This window comes from Panthera onca, chromosome A3 (genome assembly GCF_046562875.1).
Source record: "Panthera onca isolate mPanOnc1 chromosome A3, mPanOnc1 haplotype 2, whole genome shotgun sequence".
In the NCBI taxonomy this organism is placed as follows: domain Eukaryota; kingdom Metazoa; phylum Chordata; class Mammalia; order Carnivora; family Felidae; genus Panthera; species Panthera onca.
In genome coordinates, this window is record NC_138341.1 from 49,449,346 (window position 1) to 49,472,838 (window position 23,493).

Consider the following 23,493-nt stretch of genomic DNA (forward strand, 5'->3'; position numbering starts at 1 on the left):
CCCAGCTATTGAAGCAGACTGGTGGGAAAAGAACTAAGAGATGTGTCTGTCTCTTTAAATCTTGCTCTAAATTGCAGGTTGCCTTGTATGTATGGTGAAGATTAGAAATTGTTTAATTGCTGTTTGGTTTTAATGGAGATTTTTATTTTGGTAGGAAAAAAACACAAATGGGTTGGGTGGGGTGCTATCGTTTGTGACTCAGTTAGCCATACTTAGGAAAAACCTGTCTGCTTGGATCACAAGCCCACGATTCACACGGGTGTCAGCTTTACCTGGGCGACAAGAAATCACCTTATGGCCTCGCCAACCTGAACACAGGCCGTGATGAGAAACAGCACATCCTTTTGGAGGCTATATTTTCTTTTCGTTTTTTTACTTTTTTTTTAAATGTTTATTTACTTTTGAGAGAGCACGAGCGGGGGAGGGGCAGAGAGAGGGAGACACAGAATCCAAAGCAGGCTCCAGGCTCTGAGCTGTCAGCACATAGTCCAACGCGGGGCTTGAACTCACCAGCGGAGAGATCATGACCTGAGCTGAAGTCGGACGCTTAACTGACTGAGCCACCCAGGTGCCCCTCGAGGCTATATTTTCAACCTAGACATGGCAAGCCAGATAGGATTACAAATTCTCGTTGAGACATTGACATGAATCGGCCCTGCAGGCCAGAGTGGCCCAGGCCGTGTTTCAATAACTATCCCATTAAGAAACTTTGGCTGTTTAATAAGAACAGTTGAAGATCTGTAGACTAGAGATTGAAGTAATTATTTCTGAAGAGGTTTTTGCCAGATTTTGGCTTTTCATGACATATCTTATGAGCTAGACCCTAAATACCACCTGCCAAATGGATTTGACTAAAAAAGACAAAAAGATGGACATGGACACAAATGCAATGTTTAAGGGTACCCTCTGTAGAAAGAGCAGCTCTGAACTCTCAGAGGCGACTTACAGGGTTCATTTTACCCCAGCACATCTAAAACCACTGTCTCAACCCACAGAGCTCTCAGCTCCCCAGAGAATCTATGGCAAAACCTCCCTTCATGACTCATAAAGTTTGGAGTTTTCCTGGACTCTGTCTATAGGGGCCTGCCTGGGGGTCAAGAAATAGTCACTGGGGGCACTGTGGACACTCCCTGGAAGCTCTCAGTGGAGGAGGATGTGAGCCGCATGACTGTCCACACCAGCAATGCGTGCGGCAGCTCAGGGTGGGATTCGTGAGGGGGTGTACATCCTGCCTCACTCCTTGTTTTCTGCCTTCCAACTTTCTCTAGTAATAACATACTGGCAACATACCTTCCCCACTCCTCCGGAGACCAGATACTATTCAATTACTGCTGTTACCAGATGTCATTTATGGAGTGGTTACTATGCATCAGGCATGCACTTTATTTCATTCAAACTCTGTGACAACTTTATGAGAAGATGGGTACCATTTTCCAGAAAAGGGAACACAGACTTTAAAAGGTTAGCTAATAGGGGAACCTGGGTGGCTCAGTCAGTTAAGCGTCCGACTTCAGGTCAGGTCATGAACCCACAGTTCGTGGGTTCTAGCCCTGCGTCAGGCTCTGTGCTGACAGCTCAGAGCCTGGGGCATGCTTCAGATTCTGTGTCTCCCTCTCTCTCTGCCCCTCCCCCACTCATTCTCTCATTTTCTCTCTCTCTCTCAAAAGTAAATAAAACATTAAAAAATAATAAATAAAAAAAATAAAAGTTTAGGTAATATGCTAAAGACCAGGAAAGAGCCGGTAGTCAAACTTATGCAACCTGAGCAGACATCTGGTGTCTATTCACTTTTGCATAAATAAATGTTAGTTGCACATCTGTCACTTACAACCACAACCTCCAATAGAGAAGGTCAGTGTGATGGCAATGATTATCCATGGGCAAAACATAAAACCACCAAGCCACAAGCACTGAATCTCAGGAGATTCTGGAGCTGAAGGTTCACATGTTTCCCGTGCTTTATATCTTGTTTCTGTCTCTACGTGTATTTATTTCTTGCATTGAGTGATTGGTGGCCATGTTGCACAGAGTGATTACTTCTGAGAGTCCAAGTGATTTTTTTTGGTTATTTCAATATTTTGTCTTTTTCAGAAAGTTTTTCTGCAATGAATTTTTATTTCTTATGTAATTTTTAAGAGGTATGAAGAAAACATGTAAAATCAAAACAAACTTCTGAGTGCTAATTGCTCATCATCACTTAGCTGCTCACAATTCCAGAAAACTAACAGGCAGATTCCTGAATGCCAGAAGGGTGGACTACAAGTGGCTGGAAAATATGTTGAAATGTCCTTTTTTTTTTCTCCCTCTCATTTTCTCTTTCATCCCAATTTAAGGATCATTCTGCTCCCTCTTATGGATGGTATGTGGTGGGACAGAAAATAAAAATAGCATATAACACACTTTCCTTCCTAGCTTTTAGTTCCAAAGGTATAAGCACTAGAGAGAGGAAAGGTATTGTGGCTAAAAATAAAATATGTGGAATAAGCATGAACAGAAAAGGGTTTCCTTAGTACTAGAAAAAGATTCCCCAGGGGGCTGAGTAGACGGCTGACACAAGCCTCCGAGCATTGGCACTAAAACTTAAGTTTTTTGTTGTTGTTGTTGTTGTTAACATTAAATAATTGTCTATAAAAAGTTTAAGCAACTTTCTAGTAATTCATATACTGAAGAACATAAAAGTATACATGGAAAGCACAGACATAAGGCAATAACTTCACATCACCACCTAAACAGGTGCTCCCACCAAAAAGTTTTAGGAAGTTTTGAAGCAAGGAAAAGCTATTGAATCAAGGGTCTGGAATTATTTCTACTCTAAAACCACTCCTTCAGCTTTACAGCTCACTAGAGACAGGGATTAAGCAAGAAGTGAAGTCCTATGAAGACATTTTTGGTACTCTGCTTTCTTAAAAGCTTAAGAGAATTGAACTTTCATGTTTTTTCTGCCCTGGTTTCATGCCTCTGTCCTGGTTTCTGCTTCTCAGCTTCTGAATGTCATCCACCAAGGATCTGTGGACTGGAGGCTCCACAGATGGGAGCCACAAAATCTTCCCTGCTGGCTTTTTTCCCTCCATCTGGGGATCAGCCCAAGACCACAGGTAAATCACATCCTCCTACTAGGAAGATAACCAACTGCTCAAACCCAAGGAAGAGAATGGGGCTGGGTGTTGGGGGAGGAAAAAGGCAGCATCTTACCACTTGATTCAGTTTTCTGTTTATTTTAAAGTCTTTTTTAATAAACTTTTTATTTCTGAATAATTTTAGATCTACAGAAAAGTTACAAAGATCATCCAGAGAATCGGTATGGTTGTCCAAACTAAGTATACCATATTAGTATATTATGAGTAACTTTATTTGGATTTTACCAGCTTTTCCATGAATGTCCTTTTTCTGTTCTGGGATCCAATTCAAGATACCACATTTTGTGATTCATCATTTTAAATTTTTATTTTTATTTTTATCAAGGTTATATATGTTTAGGGGCATCTGGGTGGCTCAGTCAGTTAAGTGTCTGACTCTTGATTTCAGCTCAGATCATGATCTCATAGCTCTTGAGATCAAGCCCGATGTTAGGCTCTGCACTGAGAGCATGGAGCCTGCTTGGGATTCTCTCTCTCCCTCTCTCTTTGCCTCTCTCTCTCTCTCAAAATAAATAAATAAACTTATTTTCAAAAATGGTTATACATGTTCATGGTTTAAAACATGAAATGATCATGTATGACTTCTAACAAAGAAAAGCAGTCTTCTGTCAAAACTCTCCTCACCTCCAGTCCCTTCTTCCAAAGCCATTTTCAGCATTCCCATTGCTTTCCCCCTCTCCCTGCAGCCCACTGACCTCTGCACCAGTCTCTGAACATGCCAGACCTGCTCTTGTTGTAAGGCCAAGTCTTTACTCAAATGCTTTCTTCCCAAAGAAGTCTACCCTGACTACCCTATTTAATATTGTAATACTCCTCACCCATACACTCCCAACCACTCTTATTCTGTTTTGTTCTTTTTCCTTACAATGCTATGTAATTTATTTATTATATAAACTGTTTATTATCTCTCTGTACTGGAAGCTAAGCTCTACAGAGGCAGTGACATCATCAGACAAGTCCTAAACACCTGGAACAGTGCTTGGCACACAACAGTCACTCAATAAATCTTTGTTGAATAGCTGAATGAATGAATGAACACTGAAATAGAAAGAAGCAGATGATAAGGTGTAAACTCTTTCCTCTTCCAACTCTGCACTGTCACCATAGCCCCCCTGCTGACAGAGCCTCACACAGAACCAGCAAGGGAGAAATGTGGTTTGCAGAGTGGCACCCCAGCATCACAGAGCAGAGTGTGGAAGGGTGGGTTTGAAGCTGAGACATGATAGTGTAATAACTGGCACACACACACACACACACACACACATTTATCATGTACTGATCTTTACAATATAGTTATATTTCAATTTTTGGTTAAATCTATATTTATATATTGTTTATGTTATCATTGATATATAATATTATTCACAGCTGAGTCATATAATGTGCCACGATAACACTTCCTTTCTGGGACAGCTTTCTGTTTTTCCTGGATTATATCATTACTTTATCTTTCTCTGTCTCAATTTCATCTCCCAAATTCTCACCTAGACCTGTAAACCTCTTCTCAATACAGCCAAGCACATCAAGAGTCTATCAGCTCAATTCTTTTCTTGGCTACATCCTTCCATGCCACTCTCTGTCCTCCTACCTGTGTTCTCATCATTAGTTTCTTTATTCCTTTGGTTAAGTATTCCCATATTCTGCCACAGCCTTTCAATACAATTTTCACATGTATGAAATGATCTCAGTTCTTTTAATTTTCTTTCCTCCTAGAGCCCTGTACCCTCTGCTCTGTGCTGGTTGTTTCTTCTTCTCCTTCTTCTTCTTCTTCTTCTTCTTCTTCTTCTTCTTCTTCTTCTTCTTCTTCTTCTTTCTTCTTCTTCTTTCTTCTTCTTCTTCTTCTTCTTCTTCTTCTTCTTCTTCTTCTTCTCCTTCTCCTTCTCCTTCTCCTTCTCCTTCTCCTTCTTCTTCTTCTTCCCTTAAATGTTTATCTATTTATTTTTGAGAGAGAGAAAGGGAGAACACAAGCAGGGGAGGGGCAGAGAGAGGGAGAGAGAGAGTCCCAAGCAGGCTCTGTACCATCAGCACAGAGCCCAACATGTGGCTTGAACCCATGAACCCCCAAACTATGAGATAATGTCCTGAGCTGAAATCAAGAGTCAGAGGCTTAACTGACTGAGCCACCCAGGTGCCCCTGGTTGTTTCTTCTTGAAGCCTGCTGCCTAGTAGTTGTTCTCCATCATCCTGAGTGTCTTCTCTTTTGTGTAAAATCCACTATTTCTTCAATTCCAGGCTTCCTCTTTCTTGGCTTAATTGTTTTAGAGGCTCACATCCTGCACTATCTTCCTGAGAAAGTATACACAGGAGATAAGCATTTTGCCTGTCTGAATTGGCCTCCTCTCAGACTTGATGAATGGTTTGTCTAGGTAAGGAAATCTAAGCCAAAAACTATTTTCCATAGAATATTGAAAGTATGCTTCTAGGGGTGCCTGGCTGGCTCAGTCAGTTGAGCGTCTGACTTTGGCTCAGGTCATGATCTCATGATTTGTGGGTTTGAGCCCCACATCCGGCTTCTGGGCTGACAGCTCAGAGCCTGGAGCCCACTTTGATTGTGTGTGTTCCTCTCTCTCTCTCTGCCCCTCCCCAGCTCATGCTGGCTCTCTCTCTCTCTCTCTCTCTCTCTCTCTCTCTCTCCCTGTCTCTCTCTCTCTCAAAAATAAATAAATAAACTTTTTAAAAAATTTTTAATAAAAAAATAAAATAAAAAAGAAAGTATGCTTCTATTGTCTTCTAATTTCCAAGTTACTATCAAAAAGTCATATGTTATTTGGTCTCCCAGTTGTTTACATAAAACCTACTTTTTTTTTTTATACTCCTCTCTGGACTACAGGACCTTTCCTGTATTCCTGTGCTTTTCATTTGTTTGTTTGGGTCTGTAGTGATCATGACTATCTATTCATATGTGAAAGTGAGAAACTAAAGGCAGATTGACAGCCCAGTGTACATGGGTGGTTTGTTGGAAACTAGCCATTTTGTTGATCAGTCCTTTCTATCAGTATTTCCTCTTAAACTGGTCATTTTCTCCAGACAGAAGTGACCCAGGTTTTTTGTTTATTTGTTTGTTTGTTTCAGGTATTTTTGATGACAGTGTACTAAGGGAGGAGAACCTGTTCTGTGTGTGGTCTCTCACTTAACTCCGCTCTTTTCAGTATGGTGCTCTGCTCTGCCCTCTGCTGTGCCCTGAGTCCTCAACTCCAAAGCCTCTTCAACTCAGCCTCTGCAGAGAACACATTTGCTCCAGCCCCCTGCCAGAGGACAACTGACTGGCTGTGTGGGGTAGGGGAAGTGATAAGAAGTCTAAGGGTTTTATTCAGTCTTCCTGTTTGGAGTCACACCCTGAAATGTGTGACCCTGAGCAAATTGTGTAGGGGCCTCGGTTTCCTCCTCTGACACCTGAGGGCCTTTGAGACACACGTCGTCTCTAGAGTGCTCCCAGCCCTGGCACTGTGTGATCTATGAACCTTCACAAGGTGGAGCTCTCTGCCTAGTGAGTAACACAAACAGGAAGATACTGGAGGTCAAGGAGGAGGGGGTAACAGAGCGACAGAGTGGTAGGAGACTGCAAACAATAGGTGGAACTTGAGAACGGGAGCAGTTTGGAGAAGGAGGGGCAGGGGATTCCTCCTCAAGTGGTCCAATTTGAGTACATATATTGGGGTTCAATAAGTAGAACAGAAGGTTCCAGAAGACGATGATGTTGAAGGGTAAACTTGAGTCAGAATGTGGGGAGTTTGAGTCTATTCTCTAAATTGGTGCATCTCGTGATGAAAATCATCTGGGGAGCTTAAAAAAATTGCCAGACCTTGTAAATCAGAATGTCAGAGAATAGAGCAGAGGAACCTGTATTCCTTTACACTTGCCACATGATTCCAACAAACTGGAAAGCTTTGGGACCACTTCCGTAGGCAATGAACCATGGGTGGTATATAATCAGGAATCATGATAAAAGTGGGAATTTTAGAAAGATGAACTTGACAACAACATGCAAGGTGGACCAAGGTTGAGGGACAGGAGACAAGGTTGCATGTGAAGAAATTTCACCACCCCAGGCAGAGAGGGTCGTGAGCACTTACACAGAAGTGGGGAAGAAGAGACAAAAAGGGGACTGTGCCAACCCATCTGTTATGGTTTGAATTGTTCCCCTGCCCCCAAATTCATATGTTGAAGTCCTAACCTCTGGTGCCTCAAAATGTCACCTTATTTGGAAATAGGGTCATTGCAGACATAATTAGTTTAAGTTAGGACAAGGTCATTAAGATGAGTCCTAATCTAATATTACTAGTGTCCTTATAAATAGAAGAAATTTGGGCCCTGTCATGGATATACATAATGAAGAAAAAGAGGGACAAGACAGCCACCTACAATCCAAGGAGAGAGGCCTGGAACAGATCCTTCCCTCACAGCCCTCAGAAGAAACCAGCCCCACTGACACCTTGATCTTGGACTTCTGGCCTCCAGAACTGTGAGACAATAAATTTCTGTTATTAAAGCCACCCAATTTGTGGTACTTTTATGGCAGTCCAAACAAACTAATACACCATCTTTTTGTATACACATTCTTGATTTTGAGTTATCTCTTCTTCACTTTCTAATGAGGAATGATTCCCCAGAGCCACCCTCCCGAGAGGGCTGGAAGCAGTGGTCTCAGAATAAGGCATGTGTTTCTAACACCATAGGATGCTCTTCTATCTGAGGAGTAAGTGGGGGTGGCTTTTCTGGGTCATTGCTCAGTTTGTTCCCAGAACCCACCTGAGAAATCAAAGAACCAACTCTATTAGTTGGAAATTGCTGGAGAGGGAAATGCCCATTCTCCTCACTTGAGGAAGTAATCAGCTCCAAGAATCTCAGACTGTGAGTAAAACCACAGAGGAGAAGGAAGACTCATCTCTGTGGAACCATGAACATCCCGCAAGTGGCTCATCCAGAGAGAACAGAGCTGCCAGAGGTGGAGCAACCTACAAGCGAGGTAAACCCTGGCTCTGTCATTTTATGACTTGGCCTTTGCCGAAATAACTGTCCTCCTTGGCTAAACAAAGAATATCCAAGAACTCTACATATCAAGGTCAATGGCATAATGATTGATGTAACCCCATGGGACCAGGGACAAGTCTACCACAGAGTTCTTGGCCTCCAGCCATTCAGTGCTACCCTTGCTAACTTCCTTGGCCCCCTTGGCCCTTTTACCTGCCAATGCTCCCAACACCAACCCTCACTCTAGGTCACCCGCCATCTGCTCACTCCAGGGCTGCCAAGTTTTGTTAGAGAAAGTATCACAACTGTACCACAGGGCCTGCTAAGTATTCCCACTCCCCAACCTCATCTGGGCACCCTCCCCCCCTGCTCCCATGGTTATGCATCTGGAATCAGCTTCCTGTTACTTCTCTTTCGTCCTTTCAAAGAATTTTCTATGATCTACAGGTCTCCAGCTTCATCCCTATGTCTCTCACCTTCATCTGAGAATTTCATTTTCATTTTCCTATAAAGTAAAAAGTCTGCCTCACTTCTGTTTCTCTCCACCTTAGAACTTCTCTCTGGACAGATCCATCTTCTCCTGGATTCCTCCTATTTCAGAGGAAGAGGTAAGGTTTTTATTTCCTTGTCCAGGCAAACCCATCCCTGCTGTGGCTCCTATCCCCTATTATAACATCAGTTATATCATTTATTTAAAAAAAATTTATTGCAGGGGTGCCTGGGTGGTTCAGTCAGTTGAGCATCTGACTCTTGGTTTCAGCTCAGGTCTTGATCTCACAGTTCAAGGGTTGGTGGGTTGGAGCCCTGCATCATCCTCTGCACTGACAGCATGGAGCCTGCTTGGGATTTTCAGTCTCCCTCTCTCTCTGCTTCTCTCTCTTTCTCTGTCTCAAAAATAAACAAACATTTAAAAAAAAACTTATTACAGGAATGTTTAAACACATACAAAAGATCTTACTTTTGTATCTTCAAACTCCTCTGACTTTCCTGACTACAAGCTCAGGTCTCCTCCAGTCTTAAAAACAAAATGTTTAAAAACTATTGTAATCTTGCTACTCCCTTGAGCTACTTTCTAACTTCTTCACATTTTTTAATGGTCAGATATTGCGACATGTTCTTTCCTGTCTCCCCTTTATTTCTTAACTCCCTACAATGAAGCTTCAATCTCTGTCACTCTACTCAAATTCCTCGTTCAATTTTTTAGCTTTTTTTGAAGTAAATTCAGACTTACAAAAAAGTTGCAAAAATTGGGAAAAGAGTCCCTATATATACCCTTTACCTAGCCATCCCAAATAATAACATCTTATAGAACATCTTATAGTATACTTATCAAAACCAAGAAATTAATGTTTCTACAGACTTTATTAGAATCTCACCATGTTTCATCAATGTCTAATTTCTTTTTTTTAATCATTTATTTGTTTGTTTTGAGAGAGAGAGAGAGAGCTCACAAATGCAGGCAGATAGGGGGTAGGGCAGAGAGGGAGAGAAAGGCCACATGTACAGGCAGCAAAGGGTCAAGGAGAGAGAGAGAGAGAGAGAGAGAGAGAGAGAGAGAGAGAGAATCCCAAGCAGGCTCCACACTGTCAGCACAGGGCCCAATGTGGAGGCTCAATCCCACGAACTCTGAGGTTATGACCTGAACCAAAATCTAGAGTCCAATTCTTAGCCAACTGAGCCACCCAGGCACCCCTCATCAATGTCTAATTTCTTAATCCATGATTTTAAGACATGTTTTTTGTTTTTTTTTTTTTACTAAAGCCATCTTAAAGGAATTTTTTTTTTAATTCTTAAGCTCTGAATATAAAATAAGGAGTAATGGGGACACCTGGCTGGCTCAATTGGGAGAGCATGTAACTCTTGATCTTGGTGTCATAAGTTCGAGCCCCACATTGGGTGTACAGATTATTTAAATAAATAAAACTTAAAAAAAAAAAAAAACACCAGCCAAAAATAAGGACTGATGAGTACAAAACTTGGAAAATGTGGAAAGATATAAAGAAGAAAATAAAAACCACCCGAACACAAGCTACTCATCTACAGGACATGTAAGAGACAGAAGAACACATTAAATGATACCATGATGGGGATACCATCAGCAAAATCCATATTGTGGATTTCTTCAGAAAAAAAAAAAGAAATTCGAGGAACAATAGAAGAAATGAGGGGGAGAATCTGCAGTTTAAACAAAATTCATGAGCTAGAGTAATTGTAATGTGTGGACTTTGGACCCCGATTTAAATAAAATTTAAAAATATTACAAGACAATTGAGAAACTGTTAACTCTGAATATTTGATAATCTAAGAAATTATTGGTAGTTTCTAAGTGTGAAATTGGTACTATGTTTATGTTCGAAGAATATTTATTTTAGAGATACCTATTAAAATATTTATAGATAATATAAAGTGGGAAGAGCATGTGGGGCATGAGTGAAACAGACTGGCCATGTACTAGTAGTTGGTGAAGCTGAGTAATGGGTGAATTAGGTGCATCAAACTATTTTCTCTAGTTTGTGCATGTTTGGAAATTTTCTATCATGAAATGCTTTTTATTTTTTTAAGGAGGATTCATCTAGCCAATATCCCAAAAGTCATTAAAATAAATTTATATTTTTTGCCTCAATTTTTCCAGTAAACAACATAAGGAATTGCATTGTTTGAAATATGGCAAACATCAGTGAAAACATCAGCAGACTTTTGTGTCTTCTCCAGCTCTCATCAACTCAAGCCATGTTCTCCCTCCCACTGGCAAGCCCTCTGCCTTACCCGGGCTCTTCTGCCTTCTTCAACCCATGTCACTCTCGCCCCTTCCTTCCCTCTTCCTCATCTTCCCTGATATTTCATGCCCTTGCTCTAAGCCCTTTCCAATATCAAGCAACCCAGCCTTTCAAATATCCTTCCAGTTCTCAGCTCTGCCTGTAACTCTTTTCAGCTCAAAAAGAGCAGGAGCGCCTGGCAGAAAACATCCTAATATTGGTTAACATTCTATTCATTACCAAATCCTTAAATATTCTTAGAAAACCTGGTTTGTAATGCCTGCAGAATATTCCACCACATACACACACCATAATATGTGCCCTTCATGTTCTAGCATTAGATCCAGTGACCGCCTAGTTGTCAAAGCAATTCAGTCCTCTTCCTCTGTGACTTTCTGCAGTACTTGATGCTACTGACCATTCCTCTGCCTTGGAAAGTTCCTACATTGGCTTTTGTGATGTCCTCTCAGTCTCCCTCTTCACTAACCAGACCCTCTTTTGTCTTCTGTGACTTATCTTTCTCCAGTTCCTCCCCAAGGTTTTGTCTGGACTCCCCTGGCCCTCTCTCATCCTTTCCTTCCTCTCTCTGCCTGGGTGGGTTCTCTTTCCCCTGGCTTCATTGTGAAGGATTCCTAAATCTATATCCTCAGCCCTAACCTCACTCCAGTGTTCCAGAACAGCATCTGCCCTGTCTGTCCCCACATGACCACCAAAATATAGTCCAGTGTAGTTCCGCCAACACTACTAACCAAGAAAAGGGAGCCATCTTGGACCACCTCTGCCTGCCTCCTGGCGCCCACCCATGTTGCTACCATTTCCTCAGAGCCCATCATGTTGCCTTGGAAACACTGTCCAGTCTTTCCTTAACCCTGCACTTCACTAAGTCGCCAAGCCCTACGGAATCTATTTCTAAAACATCTCCACAACAACTTTTTACATTCCATTCTCACTGCTCCACTCAGACTTTGAGTTTTTAATCCCCCATTTGCATTCCCCTCCTCCTTGGTCTTTCCTTCTCTGTTTCTGCTCCTTCCACTTCATCTTACCTCCAGATCCCATATTAATTTTCCTAAAGGCTGACTTTCATTAGGTGGTTTACCTGTTCAATAATCATCAGTGGCCCCCCATTACTTACCAGTTGAGTTCTGACATTCAGGGCACAATTTAAAATCACCTGACAAAATACATGAATAGATACTTTTCCAAAGAAGACATCCAGATGGCTAACAGACACATGAAAAAATGCTCAACATCACTCATCATCAGGGAAATACAAATCAAAACCACAATGAGATACTACCTCACACCTGTCAGAATGGCTAAACTTAACAACTCAGGCAATGACAGATTTTGGAGAGGATGCAGAGAAAGAGGAACATTTTTTCACTGCTGGTTGGAATGCAAACTGGTGCAGCCACTCTAGAAAAGAGTAAGGAGGTTCCCCAAAAAATTAAAAATAGAACTACCCTATGACCCAGCAATTGCACTACTAGGTATTTATCCAAAGGATATAAGTGTGCTATTTCGAAGGGTATATGCACCCCAATGTTTATAGCAGCACTATCAACAATAGTCAAAGTATGGAAGAGCCCAAATGTCCAGACAGATGAATGCATAAAGAAGATGTGGTATACACACACACACACACACACACACACACACACACACAATGGAGTATTACTCAGCAATCAAAAAGAATCAAATCTTACCATTTGCAACAACGTGGATGGAACTAGAGTGTATTATGCTAAGCAAAATTAGTCAAAGACAAATATCATATGACTTCACTCATACATGGAATTTAAGATACAAAACAGATGAACATAAGGGAAGGTAAGCAAAAATAATATGAAAACAGGGACAAAACATAAGAGACTCTTAAATATAGAGAACAAACAGGGTTTCTGGAGGGGTTCTGGGTGGGGGGATGGACTAAATGGGCAAGGGGCATTAAGGAGAACACTTGGTGGGATGAGCACTGGGTGTTATACATAGGAAATGAATCACTGGATTCTACTCCTGAAATCATTATTGCGCTATATGCTAACTAACTAGGATGTAAATTTAATAAACAAACAAACTTTTCCTAGAAAAAAAATAAAAATAAAGACAAAATCACCTGCTAAACCACCTTCTCAATCTTGTTTCTGACTTCCTTCCACACACATGTTGGAGGGGGAATGGCATGACTCCGGAGTCAGATCCCCACCTGGTAGTGCTAAGGCCTTGAATAAATTACTTGAGCCTCTGTTTCCCCATCCATAAAATGGGAGTATTAGCAACACCTACCTCATGTGCTAGTAAAGGACGGGATGAAATAAAGTACGTAAAGCATCATACCAGGCATACAATAGGCTCTTAATAAATGTCATAAATTGTTACTTTTATTACACTACTGCAATCAAACTGAGCTGCTTGGTTTTTCCTCCACAAATTTTAGTAGTTATTTCCCATCCCCCTAATTTGGCTTATGCCATTCCCTCTGCCTGCAACTCTCATCCATCATCTTCACCTTCTGAAATCCCTCCTATACCCAGAGGCCCTGTTCAGATGCTATTTCTATGAAATTTCCTTGACCACCAGCCACGGAAGCTCTCTTGTTGCTCCTCTGAAATTTAGGGCTCTTTGCTTCCAACACTCCTGAGACATTTACGCTGCCTTCTGGTGAGCTGTGTGAATGCCTGACCTCCCTACAAATTAGGGTGGGACTTGGTCTTCCTCATCTTTAATACCCTTGACATAGTCTCACACAGGGTCTTGGCACAGAGCTGAGACTCGGGAAATGTTCATCAAAAGATGAAGTCGATGACCTCCCCTGTTTCTCAACAATAAAGTTTCATCTTGAGACCTGTCTATTAAACAAATATTTATTAAGCATCCTGTTAATCTTATTAATACATCTTATTAAAGCTAGGATTAATGGATATGGTTCTTGCCCTCTTGATACTTACAGCCTAGTTCAGAAGATTACACTCTCAGAAAGAAAACTGACAAGTCAGGGCAATATTTAATCATGTGTTTAATCAACTGTAATCAAATTTCATAATGTATAATCTAGACAGTTTCCTGGGTGGTCAAGTTAAGGTGGAGTCTGGAGAATTTAGAAGGTGAGGAGGGTAGGGGAAGAGGCAGAAATCTTCACTGGAAGGCTGAGCTTCCTGAAAGGCAGAAGAATTCAGGTAGGGAAAGCAGAGGGAGAAGTAATTTTACAGCAGAATGGTTATACCTGCTTTCGTGAATAGGGGAAGGGCACAGATAAACTAATAGGAATTTGCCACCTACTAAGTTAGTGATTCTTTGTGCTGGAGTACCAAGAGATGACAACGGGTGCCAGCTGGTGTTCACATGTAGTAATTATCATAATTACAAACACCAGGGATTAAGATTTACCTGTCAGAAGTCCGTGTGAGGAATGGGTGTCTCCCAAACCTGTAGCTGAATAAAAGCAACTGTAGTCAAAGCTGATTTGATTAAAGAAGTTTCTGAGTTTTATTATTTTTCTATTTTGAGATTCTAAATTGCTGTTCAGATTAATAAATTCACTTCTCCATGCTTCACCTAAGAGAAGGAAGTTTGCTAAAATGTCAGACTTCCCTTTCAGCCACGTATGTTTGGCCTTACAGAAGGCATGAGCCCATTGTGAGTTATGAGAGGTAATTTAAGGAATCCTGGAAAGAACCTACTGCCCAAAAAGATCTCCCCCAACAGCCTGTCCACATGTATGAAATGACACTATTATTTATCACACAGTTGTATACTGTTCTCGTCTTTTTTTATTTTTATTTTCTTATTTAAATCCAAGTTAGTTAACATATAGTGTAATAATGATTTCAGGAGAATTTAGCGATCCATCACTTCCATATAACACCCAGTGATCATCCCAAGTGCCCCCCCTAATGCCCATCACCCATTTAGCCCATCTCCCCCACATCTCCCCCACATCTCCCCTCCAGCAACCCTCAGTTTGTTCTCTGTATTTAAGAGTCTCTTATGGATTTACTCCCTCTCTGTTTTTATCTTATTTTTGCTTCCCTTCCCCATGTTCATCTGTTTTGTTTCTTAAATTCCACATGAGTGAAATCATATGGTATTTGTCTTTCTCTGACTGACTTATTTTGCTTAGCATAATACTCTAGTTCCATCCATGTTGTTGCAAATGGCAAGATTTCATTTTTTTGATCACCAAGTAATATTCCATTATACACACACACACGCACGTGCACACACACGCACACACACACACCATCTTTATCCATTCATCAGTTGATAGACATTTGGGCTCTTTCCATAATTTAGCTTTGGTTGATAGTGCTGCTATAAACATCAGGGTGCATATGCCCCTTCAAATCAGCATTTTTGTATCCTTTGGATAAAAACTAGGTATTGTTAGGTATTTAATATTATTAAATACCTAGTATTTATCTTATTCTCTTCTTACAAATGTAAGTACTCTCATGGAAGTCCACATTAATTCTTTGATCTTTTGGTTTGCTATGATTAGCATTCATTTGAGGGGAGGAGAAAGGGCATAGAAAGAGATGATGGACAGTTCCCTGCACAGCAAAATTGGGATAAAATAATCATCACCCGGTCTGACCTAAAGGGAAAAGCCTCCTGTCCCCAGACTGGAGAGCCAGGAACGATTCCTCTGCTTTTGTAGGGGCCTACACCAAACGGGAACTCAGCGCGGTTGAGCCCACAGCAACCCACCCCCTGGGAGGTACGCAGCTGCCGACCTCGCCTGTCCCCTGGAACAACACACGTGGATCCTCTGTGGCAGAGGATGCAGTTATATAGGGTTTGTATTATGACCTTGAAGGGACTGATAACCAACAGGACATTGCTCCGGCTCCTGCCCCCACTGGCCGTCACAAAGCCTCTGGTGCAGCCTGGCAAAGGACCCTGCACCTGCCTCCCTGGCCTGCCCCGCACGGCAACTCCCCTGGGCCCGCGAGGGCTGAGCCTGGGAAGTTTCAAGTTCAGCTAACCTGGAAACGTTGAAATGAATGGCGTGTTTTATCCGAAGGTGGAGTTCATGAGATCTTATTTCTGTATCTAACCCCATTCTCTTCTTCTGTCTCTAAATCATTCTTTCTTGCCCTCGCGCGACAGCAATGGCACGCGTGCTGCCGCCTGCAGGTGAAAGGGGAAACTGAGCGAACTGTGGTTGGGTGGCCCGTGACTAGAAGTCAGGACAGGGCAAGTGCATTTCAGATTACTGAATCCCTGGAAATACTGGCGTTTAGATATATTAATTCTAAGGAGCATAAAAATGGACAAAAGATTTTATCTAGCCTCCACACATCCTCTGGAGGTCTCCCTTTAGTTTGTTTTTCCATTTTGCTGATTTGGAAGGGGATTGATGATAGATATTTACACTAATGTAATTCAGTGTAGATGTTCACCACCAAAGCATGAAATTGATCCATATGGGTTAGCACTTCTGTGTTATCAGTGCCCCTTCCGTGTCACTGTGATCTCCATCACAGTCGGCTCTACCCTGCCTGTATTGCTCAACAGAGTGACCCCTATGATATCCCCAGGGGTCATCCCCTGGGGTTACTCATGGCCCTGTGGGTTACCCCATCAACCTATACACTGCACCATAGCGACTCTTCCTTCAAGCATCCCAATACCATGATTTTGAAAGTGATTGATTATTTAAATAATAATTTTAGAACGATTCCATTAGAGTGATGGCTAGGATCATACGCCCTGAGGTCAGGCTGCTGGAGTTTGAATACTGACTCCAACTTTTTAACTTCATGACCTTGAGAAAGTCACTGTTCTCTCAATGCCTGAGTTTCCTCACCTACTAAATGGAAATGATAATACAGCCCTCATAGGATTGTTGTGCATTTTAAAGGAGGTAATGCCCGTGAGGACCTGCAGTGTAGCATGCTGAGAAAGAGAGTGTGTGCTGTGCTCAAAGCACCCAGAGGTGGGTTCAGGCTTTGCCACTTGCCAGGTTAGGGGATATATGATGAGTTACTTCACTTCTATGTGCCTTGGGTTTCTCACCTATAAAATGATAGCTAAGAGTATCTATTGCACAGGTTATTTATGAGAACTAAATGAAATATGAAATAGACATAGTTAGTACTCAAAGGTTAGTCTTTTAAGCCTGAACTTGTTTTTGTTGTTTTCAGCATTCTTTTGTTTGGAAGATTCTGGTTTTTAGACTCCCAGATAAATAATGCCATCTGCTTGTTCATCATTTTACAGTTGTCTTGAGTACAATTGTACATAATCCTTCCATCACCCTGGGAGTTAGATGTTCTCATCCATTTTGCAGATGAAGAAACTAAGGCTCAGAGTGGTTTATTGACTTGCCCAATGTCATACAGCACATGGAACCAGCATACACTCAGCTTTTCTCTCCCCAACACCAGGGCTGTTTTTATACCATATCATGGGTGTCTTTATAATTCCTCTATATGGGATGAGTACACACTTGAGTTTAAAACCCTTTGCCAGATATCTATGCTGTGCATGAAATCTTTCAAGCCACAGCAACTTCCTAAAAACAGTTCTCAAATTTCAGAGAAACTAAAAGAAATACATTTAAAGCCTTTTCTTGGTAATAAACTTTTTCTAGGGCGCCTGCATGGCTCAGTCAGTTAAGTGTCTGACTTCAGCAGAGGTCATGATCTCACTGTTTCTGAGTTTGAGCCCCGCATGGGGCTCTGTGCTGACAGCTAGGAGCCTGGAGCCTGCTTTGGATTCTGTGTCTCCCTCTCTCTCTGCCTCTCCCCCGGTTGCGCTCGCTCTCTCTCTCTCTCTCTCTCTCTCTCTCAAAAATAAATAAATACATACATACATGCATATATACATACATAAATAAAACATTTTAAAAATTGTTTAAAAAATAAATAAACTTTTTCTTCATTGACTTATCAGGGGACTGGCCTGTTAGGTGTTGCTCTGGGGAGGGAGGGAAGACAGGGGCAGCAGCTTGGGACATTGGGGGAGTAACATCTTAACCACAATGAGTTGAGCCCTCCTTCTTTTGAACTCCTTCCCCACAGTAGTGAAATTACTTATTCCCTCCTCTTTCTTCCCTGACAGACTGTGAGCTCTGTGAAGCTCAAGATGGTATCTAACATGTCAGTTTTCTAACTGTAGGAAAGAAATACAGAGAAGAAACACTTCTCACTAAAAGGAGTCAGGAGGGGTGCCTGGGTGGCTCAGTCGGTTAAGCCTCCGACTTCAGCTCAGGTCACGATCTCACGGTCCGTGAGTTCGAGCCCCGCATCGGGCTCTGGGCTGATGGCTCAGAGCCTGGAGCCTGCTTCCGATTCTGTGTCTCCCTCTCTCTCTGCCCCTCCCCCGTTCATGCTCTGTCTCTCTCTGTCTCAAAAATAAATAAACGTTAAAAAAAAAAATGTTTAAAAGGAGTCAGGAAATGATGACATTTCCTTAGATACTTGATAACAGATCCATCTCAATCTATAGAGAAAGAGATTAGGGATAGAGTTGATAATTTTTGGCCAAATATCTCATTGATGACTTCTTGATTAATAACAATAACAACAACAACTAATATTTATCAAATGGCAACCATAAGCAAGCACTAAACTAAGCATGTTACACACATGAGCTCACTCAAGTCCTGCAGTAACCCTGTATACTAGGTACTCTCCTTATTCTCATCTTACTGACAAAGAAGTATGCTGAGAGAGAGCTTGGGCTTCCCAACATAATACAACCAGTAAGTAAAGTAGCAGGACTTGAACCCAGGTCTGTCCAACACTGAGAAGGCTCTAACTTCTGCCCGGCCTGCCTGGATAAGATGAGTGTGTGCATGCTATCTACCCTAACCACCTTGATTCCCTCTCTTTGATTTATTTTCCACCTCAAGCAGCCATAATTTATATCAGAGTCATCTTCTTTGGCTCTTTCTCTGTCTGTGCCTGGCATTCCTGGCCCTGCCTCAGGCCCAAAGCATTCTCCTCCCTAATTCCCGGCACCAGGGCAAGAGGGAGTATCCAATGTCAGAGATCAGCAAAGCCCTCTATGTGACAGATGGGCACTTGTCTTCCCAGCTCCGCACCCATGCCTCCGATGAGTGATTTCGATGATGGTCAGCCAGACTGAGACCTTGTCTCTCCCTCAGCAAGTCCTGAATGCCCAGTTCACGAGGAGCAGCTGCTCCCTGCGTGCTCCTGGCTCTGAAGGCCAAACGTTTCCACTGGGTTCATGCAGCCCTGAAGCCTCCCCACTCTCTTCCCATGTCCCTGTGTGTCCCTACCCATCAAGCCTTTCAGGACTAGACCCTTTTATGACAGATGGCACAGCCATTTCGTTTCTGGAATTGGATTTCCAAATGCTCACTCAACACTCCAGTAATTTCAGCAATAACCGTACACATAATCCCAAACCATTCATGGCTTTTGTTCCCAAGGGGAAAAAAAAAGTTTTGGGGCACCTAAATGGCTCAGTCGGTTAAGCATCCAACTCTTGATTTTGGCTCACGTCTCAGAGTTCATGAGATCAAGCCCTGCATTGGACTCTGTATTGACAGCACAGAGCATGCTTGGGATTCTCTCTCTCTCTCTCTCTCTCTCTCTCTCTCTGCCCCTCCCTCACTCTCTCTCTCTCAAAATAAACATAAATAAATAAATAATTTTTTTGCGTTTCAAAGGTTGTTTAGAATTTCAAACCATTTTCCTGTCATATCTGGTTCTGAATAATCATTAGGTGTTGTGGCAGACCCTAGGAACCACACTGATAATTTGCAGTGCAAGGCAATGGAAGACCAAGGATCTCTATGCCAATGAGATACTTGTGAAAAGGCAACTTCAACTAGAGAAGGAGGCAAAGGAGGTGGGGATTCAGGAAACAGGTTCTGAGTAACCTCTGAGGCCACAGACCAAGAGCTTCTCAACCGCCAGATGCAGAGGAAGCAGCAAGGGAGCTTGTTAAAATGCAGATTCCTGATTCTGATTCCTCAGGTCTGAAGTGGAGCCCAGAACTTCTGAGTCCAGCAGAATCTCTTCCTACACAGGAGGTCTGTGGATGACACTCAGAAGAAAGCCCCTTGTGGGAACAGGAAGACCTGGGAGCAGGAGGCAGAGCTTACCAGGGAGGAGGACTCAGAGCCCAAGGAAGAGGAGAGAGAGGAGGGTTTCCTAAGGCAGGTGTTTAGAAGGGAGGACAAACAGGAAGGGGGAGATGGAGGAGAAAGAGATTCAGAGACCCCCAGAATCCCACATCCTGGAGGCACCTAAAAGTTAAGCTCTTCATAGAACCCATAAATCTCACATTACCAGAGACCAGTCAGGCAGCCTCTCTCACAGTCTGGGAAATGCAACAGCGGTTCATCCCATTTTAATTCTTCTTCTTAGAATTATTTTTACTTTCTTGAACCAAAACCTATCTCCCTTTTTTTCTATCTTATCCCCACAGAATAAGAAAACTTAGAAAACTAATTAATATATGACTGATTTATATCCCATAATCCTCTTAGAGATTTTTTTTAAACTTTATTTTCCAATCCAGGATCATGAACTGTACATATTTTTCGAAGACATATTTTTAAATATAACCCAAGTGAATCTCTAGTTGGTCAAATGCTAGATAAGAGAGAAACGGAGACCCCAACCTTTCCCTGCTAGGCCTGGCCTAGGATTCTACCTACATAGTCCAGCCCATCCCTAGTTGTTCACATTTTTCTCCAGCTTCTACCTCTGCCCTCTGCTCCTCTCCTTTCCTTCTTCTCTGACACTTCCAGTGAACTGGAGGCCTCTAGGTAGTAGAGAGGAGGGAGTGGCACACCAGGGATCCTGCCTGGTCACCGCCTCTAGGAGCCTCTACCTGGTCCCTACAGACAGGATGTCTTCCCCTTCATTTGGCTCTTCAATGAGTGTCCAAACACTCAGAAGTGTTCGACGGGGCACAAAGACAAATTAAAAAGAAATGAAGAGATCTCAAACAAATAGACAAACCCAGGAGTGAAAATCAATGAAACCAAAGCAGTCCCGCCAGAAAATAAATGAGGGGCAAAAAGCTCAGTCATGAAATAGGAGTCAGCAAACCTTATCCAGGCAACCCTAGTCAATACTGCTTGTGCCACAAGCCTCCTCACATCGACTCCAAGACTCCCCGTCTGCTCCCCCGTGCCCCTCTTTGCCATTACACCCACATACTCTGGCCTTCTGGAAAAGCCCTAGCCCCAATTGTTAATTACTGAAATCTGACATTGCGTCCACATCAGATCTTGCTCCCTAGTTGCAGTGGCCAGAGGCTGTATCTCTGCATCTCCAGGCCCTCTGTTATGCAGTTCCTATGCCACCAGCCTGGGTCCACCTGGGCTGAAAGTCTTTGGGTATGTGGGTCCTAGGCCCCTCCCAGACTGCATGTGCTGTCTGGAAAAAGCTCATGTGCTGTCATGGAAAAAAAAATTAAATCTATTTGAATAATGATACGTGCTCTGGAGTCAGACCCGGTTTGAAATCCCAATGGATATAAGACCTTGAGCGAGTTCCTAACCTTCTGTGAGCCTCAGTGTCCTTATCTGTAAACTGGGACCATAGTATCTCATGCAATTATGGTGAAAGTTAAACGAAATAAGTTATGCAAAGACCTCAATCCAGCATCTGGCATATTGAAAACTTTCCACAAATGTTTGTTCTCTTCCCCTTATTCATTTTTGAATCCCCAAAGCCTAAAATATGTTGCCGGTAATTTTATGCAAATTATAACTTATAATTATATGATTAACTCACACTCATTGTAGAACAATTGGAAAATACAGAGACGTAAAAAGAAGATAGAAAATCTTAAGTAATTTTCCAAATCCAAAGATGCTAGTGTATAAATTGGTTTGTACCTTTTGAACCTTTAAAAATACATAAATATTCATTATAACACCCTGTACACAGTGTTTTATAATCTGGTTTTCTATATGATAATAGATGGCAAACACCTTTCACTGTCCATAAAGAGATTTACATAACATCAGCCACAATGGCTACAGAGTGATCTCTACAGGAATGTGTCTCCACTTACTCAGTCTTCACTTACTCAGCCAGTCCCCTACTCTTGAACAGCTAGGTCATTTGCAATTTTTTCACTGATTCTAAGCAATTGTTGTGATGAACAAGCTGTGACTCTTCACTGTCATTTTCAACTAAATTCCTATGAGTGGAATTGTTAAGACGAAGAGTATGTGAGAATGTTAGGGTATGAACACTTTTTTTTAATGTTTACTTATTTTTGAGACAGAGAGAGAGAGAGAATTAGAGGGAAGGCAGAGAGAGAAGGAGACACAGAATCCAAAGCAGGATCCATCCAGGCTCTGAGCTGTCAGTACAGAGCCCAATGCAGGGCTCAAACTCACAAACCATGAGATCATGACCTGAGCCGAAGTCGGACGCTTAACCAACTGAGCCACCCAGGCGCCCAAGGGTATGAACACTTTGATACACGTTGCTGACTCACTGTCTGCAAAGATTATATCAATTTATATTCCTCACCTACTCAAGGTATTCTTTTCTTGTATTTTCCATAGAGAAAATGGTGTCTAATCGTTATTTGAACTTTCTTTTATTTTTTATAAAGTATTTTTTTAGTTTTATTTATTTATTTATTTATTTATTTATTTATTTATTTAGAAAGAGTGTACATGAGTGGGGAAGGGGCAGAGAGAGAGGGAGAGGGAGAATCCTGAGCAGGCTCCATGCTGTCAGGACAGGGCCTGACATGGGGGCTTGATTCCATGAACCGTGAGATCATGACCTGAACCGAAATCAACAATCAGATGCTTAACTGACTGAGCCACCCAGGCTTCCCTGAACTTCCTTTTTTTTTTTTTTTAATTTTTAAAAAAGTTTATTTATTTTTGAAATAGAGACAGAGTGCAAGTGGAGTAGGGGCAGAGAGAGAGAGACACAGAATCTGAAGCAGGTTCCAGGCTCTGAGCTGTCAGCACAGAGCCCATTGCAGGGCTCAAACCCACGAACTGTGAGATCATGACCTGAGCCAAAGTTGGACGCTTAACTGACTGAGCCACCCAGGTGCCCCTACCCTGAGCTTCCTTTTTAAAAATACCACTTGCGTTTAGTAGCTGTTGAGGTGACTGAAAGCATTTCTTTCATCCTGACCCTCAAACCAAATCTGTGTACATATTTGCAAGCTTTGCTCATCTAGGATGTGTGGCGCCAAAGAGAAAACGATCATAATTTGGATGAAGCTCACTGAAGGACAAAGAGGTTAGGGAACAAGGACATCTGCAGCATTGTGAGGAACTGAAGAGGAGTGGGGCAAGACTGAGACACAGACACCTATGGAAAGGCTGAGACACAGCCTCTTGCCAAAATCAGGGAGAGAGTTCTTCATGTTGGATTTCAAGGAAGATAGGAATAAAGCTCACGATTGTGGGGCTGGGTTTGGAGAAGGAAAGAGGATGGGAAGAGACATACCCAGGGAGCAGTCTGAAGGAAATCAGGGCCTGCCAATTGGGAGCATGGTTGGAGACGTCTGGTTACGTTTCAAGGCAGTACAGTTTTTACTCTTTTTAAGATTTGTTTTATTTTTAGAGAGAGAAAGAGAGTGCAAGCAGGGGAGAGGGGCAGAAGGAGAGAGAGATGGGGGTGGGGCAGAGGGAGAGAGAGAGAGAGAGAGAGAGA